Source organism: Chiroxiphia lanceolata, chromosome 18 (assembly GCF_009829145.1).
Source record: "Chiroxiphia lanceolata isolate bChiLan1 chromosome 18, bChiLan1.pri, whole genome shotgun sequence".
Classification (NCBI taxonomy): domain Eukaryota; kingdom Metazoa; phylum Chordata; class Aves; order Passeriformes; family Pipridae; genus Chiroxiphia; species Chiroxiphia lanceolata.
The window spans coordinates 4,077,355-4,085,618 of record NC_045654.1 but is presented as its reverse complement, the minus strand read 5'-3'; the positions used below and the strand labels follow the sequence as shown (position 1 = coordinate 4,085,618).

General features: G+C 42.6%; 1 long non-coding RNA gene across 1 annotated transcript; it reads left to right on the top strand.

Annotated features, from left to right (window-relative positions):
- The first annotated feature begins 1,296 nt into the window (after window positions 1-1,296).
- Window positions 1,297-7,431, top strand: LOC116795702. The gene is made up of 3 exons (XR_004360137.1): window positions 1,297-1,545; window positions 3,791-3,889; window positions 7,318-7,431. It is a non-coding gene; the product is annotated as an uncharacterized LOC116795702 (long non-coding RNA).
- The last annotated feature ends 833 nt before the right edge of the window (window positions 7,432-8,264 follow it).

The following is an 8,264-nucleotide window of genomic DNA, read 5'->3' as shown; positions in this document are numbered from 1 at the left end:
ATAAGCCATGGGGATGGTTGGAGAACTTGACTCAAGAGGCCATTCACAACAACCTACCAGTTCAATTCACTCTGCTAAACAGGTTCCTAAAAAAGCAAGACACTGAAACCAGCAATCCAGCTTAAGCTGTGGGTACAGCAATGTGTATTGTCCTTCCCAGAGGGTCAAGGAGAGGTGAACTCTAAGCTGTGCAGGCTCTTCAAGCCCAGTGTCAAGTATATTGCTAAATCCAATGCTTTGAAATCTGTATCCTGCCTTCCAGGAATTTCACTGGTTGGTCTCTTCACAAAGGAAGTGTGGCAGAGAGTCTGGACCTTTAATGGTTACACTAACAAATGCTGGAGCATGTAGGACTGTATGAGTTAAGCAGGTCAAAACATTTTTAACACATCAGAAAAGTCACAAATCCAATAAATGTCCAAGTGCTTCAATCAATACCTTCACCCCAGCTGTGAAGGCAGCACTCAGAAAACAAGCTGAGCTGCAATGGATCATCCTTTTTTATTTAGAGTAAGGGAGGAAAAAGACGTGTTGTGGAAAAGCCACAGCCAGACCTGTAAAAGTAGATTATTGTCCTGTGCTTTTAAAGCTGCCTGTGGTGAGAAAGGAATTCCCATCAGCATCTTTAATCTTCCTGTCAGTGGGCTGACAGACTTCCAGGAGAGGCAGCACAAGCTATCAGGTTTCTTTTCTCTCTCTCTCTCTTTCTCTCTCTTTCCCTCTCCCTCCCTCTCCCCTTCTCCCTCACCCCCCTTTTGTGAGTGATTAATTGCCTTATTTTCTCTTTGCTTTACTGCACATTATTTCTGACAAATGTTTCAGTTTTTCTGGTTGTTTGGGACCTCTGTGCTGAGGTGTTTGTGTGCCACAGCGTCCTGCTGCTGCAAGATGGGCAGCAAGAGGTGCAGGTAGCCTCAGAGTTTGCTGTTACCCTAGTGAATAATTAAAGGACATATGTGTCTTGCTTTCAAATCAGGCCAGAACTGCAAAGCCAGAGATAAGGCTCATATGTGACCTTTCTTCCTCTTTGCTTCTGTAATGTCCAAAGCTACGTGGCACATGTGTGCCAGGGTTTTCCCTGGTGCTGGGTAGAGGAAATACAAGATGGGAAGGTATATTTGCAAAAGTTGATAAGGGAGAAAAGAACAGAAATTTCTCATTAAACAGAAGGGAAAAGAAAGCTGTTATGAGTGTGTTAGCCAAGCAACATGTAGTAAAATAAAAGACCATCCTGATTTTTCTCAATATCCCCACAGAGTTTCTGACAAGTTTGTTTTTTTCCAGGGTTATCAATAATACATCAGAGCAGAAAGAGCACTCACCCACCAAGGTGACTCATAACATCAAAATCAGTGGAAACATGCCTTGACTGCTAAGGTGCAAAGCATGGCCTGGGTGAGTCAGGAATGCCCAGGGACAGAGCCAACACAATGCTGTGCTCACCCTGCCTGTGTGTAAGGAACAAGGGGTGCAAGAACAGGGAAACAATTCTGACTTGTGGTATGGAACACAGAAGTATCATGCTGAGACATCTGAGTTAGAGATGTGAATGCTTTGTACCATAGCTTTTAGTCTTTTTGAGGTGTAAAGTTTGGAAATATGTTGGAACAGCCTCTCCAGAACAAAACTGTCAGTGCTGGGAACAAGCAGAACTACTCTGGAGCTGGAGGAGTTGCGTGGACAATATTTCAGGTCAGCTTGATCTGTTTGGGGTACCACAGCAGCAATTTAACTTTGGTTCACACCTGGCCCTCACCTGACACACAGGCTACTTTGTACCTGGGGCTTTTTCTTGACTTACCATGCTCCAGGTAGACTCTGGACACAGGATCTAAGCTGGCTCCTTCTTGCAATGGCAGTCTTCCAACATTTCCCCCAGGATGGCTCACATACTCTTGCACCAGCTGCAGGAATTGCTGGTGTGTGCCTTCAGCATCCTGTTACAGACATTGCTGCCCAGAGCTGCTGCAGCACCACTTATCATTGCTTCAGGCTTTCTCAGATGGACAAGCTGCAGGGAAACAAAAACTGTCCTGGGGACATGGTGAGCACAACAGGATCCAGAGCAACCTGGGATGGGGCCGTGCAGGGTGAGGTGTCGGGTCTGAGCCCTTCCACACAAACCTGGCTCTGGGGCTTGCTGCTTCTGCACCCCACTGAAAGAGTAAGGATGTAAGGGCTCCATGGGGAGATGTAGATCTACATCTAGACTAGGGCTATGTTTTTCAATGAAGTAGGTGTTTTCAGCAGTGAGTGTGAGCCACTTCCTCTTGGATCTTACCACATGACAATGCTTGACAAGCCTTTGTGGAACAAACACCCCTTTTGAGAAATATAAAGTAGCCTCCTGTACCTTTGCTCATATGAAGATACCAAGTGAGAGAGATGTTCTTGCCTGTATTTCTTTACAGCAAACCCTCAGATCCGAAAATTGCCTGTCATGGTGTTGCCCATGGAGTTCTGCAACCATGAAATGATTGGACATGACTTTGTGCTTTGTTGTGGGGAAAAATATTTGTTCGCTATTATCTTGCTCTGCTTCTTAGGGATATGCTGTGATTTGTAATGACTCATGTTAGGAATGCTGCTCTTTGATCTGGCATTACTGGATTGTAATTGAATATGTTGACACATGGCAATGTGGGGTTTAATGCAGTCTCTTTCACTCGCTGTTGTGGTCAATTATTTCATGATAATGGCAACTCTGCCAGGTATTTTTGCTTCATTGAGCAATTATGTTGTTATGGAAACTGGTGTTCTATAAATTATATGAAGAGAGACCTGATTCACTTCTTGGGAACAAGAAATTTTAAAGTAAAAAGTACAGGATAATAGGGGTTTTTTATTAGCTATATATTTATTTGTGTAACTACGAATCCTTAGGGCCTGCTAACTCCTTGGTGCAAACACCACCAGCTTCGTATCCTTGCAGGATCTGCTCAGTTGTTGTCCCTCCTTAGAGAATATGTGATTAATGGATGCTCACAGTTGAAGATGAGGTTGTTCCTGCCTGTGTTTAAGTGATGTCCCGGCCAACCTTGCTGGATTTCAAGAACATTTCTGTGTTCCACCCGCAGGGCTCATGAGCTTCAAAAACCTTGCTCTGGCTGTGCTGTGGTCACTGCTGTGTGTGGCTGTGGCAGGAAGGATTTGTCCTTTGAAAGCAAGATTTATGGAGGACTGGACACTGCAAGAGATTGATAATCTGATACAAGAACCTCTTGCTCCTGTTCAGTCATTTAAACATTTCAGAGAGGATGTGTGTCTAACAGAGTTTCCTTTCCATCTCTTGCTGGTTTCTTGCCTTAAGGTGAAGGAATGTGCAGCTTTAAGAGATTTTTAGTTTGGGGTGTTTTGCCCAAACAAAACTTCCCTTTCAACCAATGCAAAGGAATCCCCTTACTTACTAATCCCAAGCACTGGAAAAAGTCCCAGAGCCTGAACTGTCACATTATTAGAAGCCAGACAATCCTGCCCAGGTGGAGGCACCCTGGATATGTGCAGCACAGAAGCTTTCACAAGGAGCTTTTGCAGCACCCATTACCTATGAGAGTAATCCCCTTTCAGCCCCTGAGCTGTTTCCTCAGCACTTTCCAAGAGCACGAACTTGGATAAACATGTGGGTGGGAAACCACTGAACAGAAGTAATTAAGTTGCTCCTGGTGAGCTGAAGCTCATTCTACATGGATGAGGGGCCCTGCATTAGCTTGAGGTAGTCAGTGCTATTCCCCAGCATCCCTCCCCTTTTTCACACTTTCAAACTGTGATTTCTTCCATTTCTTTTTAACAGCCGAGTTACTAGAAAGAGTGTTGTCACCTTACACACGTTCAGCCTAAGCCCAAAGTCAACTGCCTGATCTTTTTGATATCCAGATGCTGTGGCAGGCAGGTGAGATGTCTGTCAGTGTGTGTTCTGGTAACAGGATCATATTCGGAAACATTCTTGGTTTTCATCTTCCACATATCGGTTTCAGCTGGAAAAGCCAGCTGTTGCTTCTTAATGTTGATTAAATATTACGTTGCTTTGTAGTATTTACTGAATACTAGCTCATGAGAAACAGCTGAAACAGGTGTTCAGAGAGAAACCAACACTAAAAAAGGAGTGAAAGAAGCAACAAAACTTCTGAATATTTAAGTCAGAGAAGTCCAAGTGACTTCTATTCAAAATGCCCATTCCTTTCTTTTGGAAGGTGAAGTGGTGTCTGTGAATACCACAGGACAGGGACCACATTCAGCCTCCCTGAGCCCCAGGAAAAGGGCTCTGCAGGGTGGTCCAGAGCAGGAACCCCTTCTCATCTTGGCTCTGCAGGGCATCTGGAAATCTCTCTTCTCTTCTGGCCTGGCCACGGGGAGACCTGCAAGTACTAGGAAATGAGTTTCCAGATGATAATGTTTCCCTGAGTACTGGTGTTTAATTTGAGAGCAGTAATCAACCTTGCTATAAAAATACCCAAGTCTTAATCTCTCCAGAAAAATGGAAATCTTATGTCTTCTCATTCTAGTTGCTGCTTTCTAAATCCCCTTCAATTTGTCAGAACCCTTCCACTTCACAGAGTGGAGAGCTGCCAGACTGGTATATCATCTCTCTGGGGTCTGCTGCCCACGTAGCAGGTAGCACATTCAAATTCAAAATAGCAGACTTTGTACAGAGTGCAGGACAGCTTCAGTTGGCAGTAGAAAATTTGGGTTCTTTACAAATGTGGTTACATATTGCTGTATGAGAACAATTCACAATGAAATAAAACTTGCTATGAGTAATTTCCATTTTAAGCACATATTATGTATAAGAGTTTCCAAAAGAAAAAGAATTGCCAAATAATAGCTAAGACATACAGTTGAATTATGGGTATTGGTTTCTGTTGTTTAATTACCTGCAAACTGCACTATACTGCTGGAAAGGCAACAGCAGAACAGTTCAGCTCTCTTTCATTGGGCAAATGTATTTCTTTAGGATTATAAAGTAAATTATTTCCCATCATTTATACTGCTCAGAAAACCAACGCCTCTTTTCTCCCCATTTGGGGGCTTGCATCACTGACAGAAGCAAATCTTTGAGAGCTTTTTTATTTGCCTGCTGTAGTGCAAGCACAAGAACTGCTCTGCACAGCACTGTGCAAAGATCCCTGAATGTTACACACATGAAGTGGTGGCATCTGCTTTTGGAGAGGCTGCAAACCCAGACCTTTCCCTAACCTACACATCACCCCTTCCTGGACTTCCCAGCAGTCCAAACTGTAAGAAGGGAAGTCTTGGAGTAACATTGTTCTGTAATCCCTGTTGCTCTTCCATAGAGAGATGAAGAGAAGCCAAGGCAGTAACTTGCCAACAGCCCCCAGTTCCAAGTCATGCAAATCTCTTGTTGAAGTTGTGACCCTTAGATTACAATTTCTCTTCAAAAGCCGTCACAAGAGGAAAACAAAAGAGTTCCTGTCAATATCTTCTTGTAGTGACTGCACTGCTTTGGTTTTTGAGAGGGACCTCGAGGATCAAGGAGGGAGATGCTGTGACACAGCTGAAGTCACAGATGTGGGACGGTGATGGTATAAAAGAGCTGAATAGAACATGAGCAAGAAAGAAGGTCACAGCTCCAGAGAACTTGAGATCAAAACATAAGGCACATGGAAAACATGAAAGAGATTGTTCTTAAATACCAGAAAGGAGCAATGGGGAGAATGAATCCATATTACAGTAAATTTATTGGTCAGCTTTTAAATTGTGAGATAAATTGTGAGATAAATTGTGCTTGTAATTTAAAAAAGTATTTCTTTATTCCTGCTGGGAGGACCTAGTTGACACCAGCTGTAAATGTGTTAGGACAGAAAAATCAAAGTGTTTAACTGCTGCGAGGCACTCTCATCATATCATAATGCCTTTTGAAGCAGTAATTCAATGATTGATCAGAGGAGATCTAATTAACTAACTACATTATATGAAAAAAGCAGTCATGAAGAAAGCTGTGATACTCTGGGTATCACATTCATCAGAATCTTTGCTCTGCTGCATGGGTGTGGGTGTTCTATGGAAAAGCCAAACCTTCATTCAATGTATCACCTAAAAATAAACCTTAAGATTAAAAGTTTCCTTTCTCTTTCTATCCTGCCTTTCCCATGTTATTGCTTTGCATACTTCTAGACACTTTAGGAAGTGCATAGACCATATTTGTCACTGAAATATTCAGCATTCAGTTAACTGCTTAAATCTAATATTCACCCACACATGATCTATATTGAGGTGAAATTCAGCTACGAGCATTACCTTAACAAAGTGTCTTCTATTCTCATTTCCCATTTTTACATCTTGCTGTACAGCATTCCGTGCCTGCAGAGGCCTGGTGAGCTCAGTCACATCAGAAATGACATTTATGAACATTTAGCGCAGCCTCAGCGCGAGTTCACAGCAAACTTCTCCCATGGGGGGTGTGAAGGCAGCGTGACCTGCAGCAGGACAAACGAGAGGCGTGACAAAAATAAAGCCAAATACAATTCACTGGGATCGATGAGGACTTGACATGCTGTGGTAGAGGATGTAGAGATCAGCTGCATATTTTGCTGACCTGATGGCCTTTCATCCTGGATGCAGAGGCTGTGATAAAGCTCCACAGCAACTCAGGCTCTCCAGCAGAGCTGGGTTTGGCTGAATGCCCTTTGCTCTGTGATTCTCCTCTCTCTTGGAGATCAGGTCATTTTATAAAGCTTCCAGACTTTTGCCTGACACAATCTTTTGAATCGCATGAAATCAGCCTTGTTAGGCAGGAAGGGAAGAGTCATCAGAACTCATCTCACACATGTGATTTCAGTGCTGTGGGTTAGCTAGCCACATATTTGGGTATCTGGATTCTTTCAGCAACACTTAACTAGTAAAATTATATCTTAGTTTAAATAAATAATTTTTTTTGCCTCTTTTAGGTCAGTGTTAGATGTAGCCTTATGTAAAGAATTTAATTAATTTTTATATTTTTCCTGCTGTTTCGATTTAAGGACATCACATAGATGAATATTGCTTCCCCAAATTTACATTTAAGTGAAGAAATTTCAGTGAAGGCTGAAAGGGAAGGAAGCAACTACCTTCCAAACATTCCATTATTGAATATCCTCTCCAAAGAGGCTGTATGGCTTCCTGTGCCACAGTCTGGCCCATAGCTTGGAATCCTTGCTATTCCCTGGATGAGTTTTGTGTTGTTCAGTGTCTGTGACATGTAAGATACACACTGTGTCGGTTTTACTCCAGTGTTTAACTCCAAAGGAGTAACCTATATACAACTAACTGAAATATTTATGAGTTTGCCCTTCAAGTGTTTTTGTTTGCTTGGTGTTTCAGAACTTACTCAGTGGGAAAAAGAAGATGCTTCCACATAGCACGATACGTCTGCAGAGCTCAGGAAATATTGTGTTACTCCTCGGGGCACACCAACATCCCTGCCCTGTGCAGGAGCCTCCCCGGACCTTGCTGTGGTAAGAGCAGCCTACTTTGATTTTTATTGTGTCTGCACATGCGTCACCCTTGGTTGCTTGCCTTTTCCTCCTGATGACTTAGCAGCTCAATAATGTGCAGCATAACTAACCTGAAGTGCTAAAGCCACCAGAAATTGGAAAATCATTCAGCAGCACAGCCGGGAGTCAGACTAAGAGCCCACCCCCAGCCGACTGGGGGAAAAGGCTTCTGGGTGAAGGAGGTGATTTATGGGAATCATTTCTCAACTGCTGTAGAATGAGGGCTTAGAGCTGGAAGGAGAATTTGGAATAAAGGAATCTACATCTTTGGAAAAGTGTCTTGCACTGTGCTTCCAATAATGTTTTGTTTTAAAAGCTGGAGTTGTATTTATAGAAAATTAAAATGGGGCTCTCCTGAGCCAGCATATGCTCTGGAAATGATCCTCCAGCCTTTCGTGTCTAGTGTTCTAACATGCTTCCATTAGCTATCTATTAATATCTATTAGCTGTTAGTCTGTTAAACTCTTCCTGTATCTCAATTCTTTGAAGAATAACAGTAGTTTGATATAGTTGGAGAACGCTGAGTAGGCAAGTGATCGTGTTTATAAAACAGAAACGTTATGTTCCTCTTTATTTACAATCACTGTAAATGGAAAATGCATCTATTGTTTGTGTTTCTCTGAAATTAGGTATCACTCTTTCAGACACCTGAAGACCCATTATCACCTCCAGAATTTTTGTTTTCCTTTGTCTGTGAGAGAAAATGCCCTTTATTGGCTGATCTCAGAAACACCATCTCATCAATTGGGAACCAATTTAGAATCCTTTTAATTC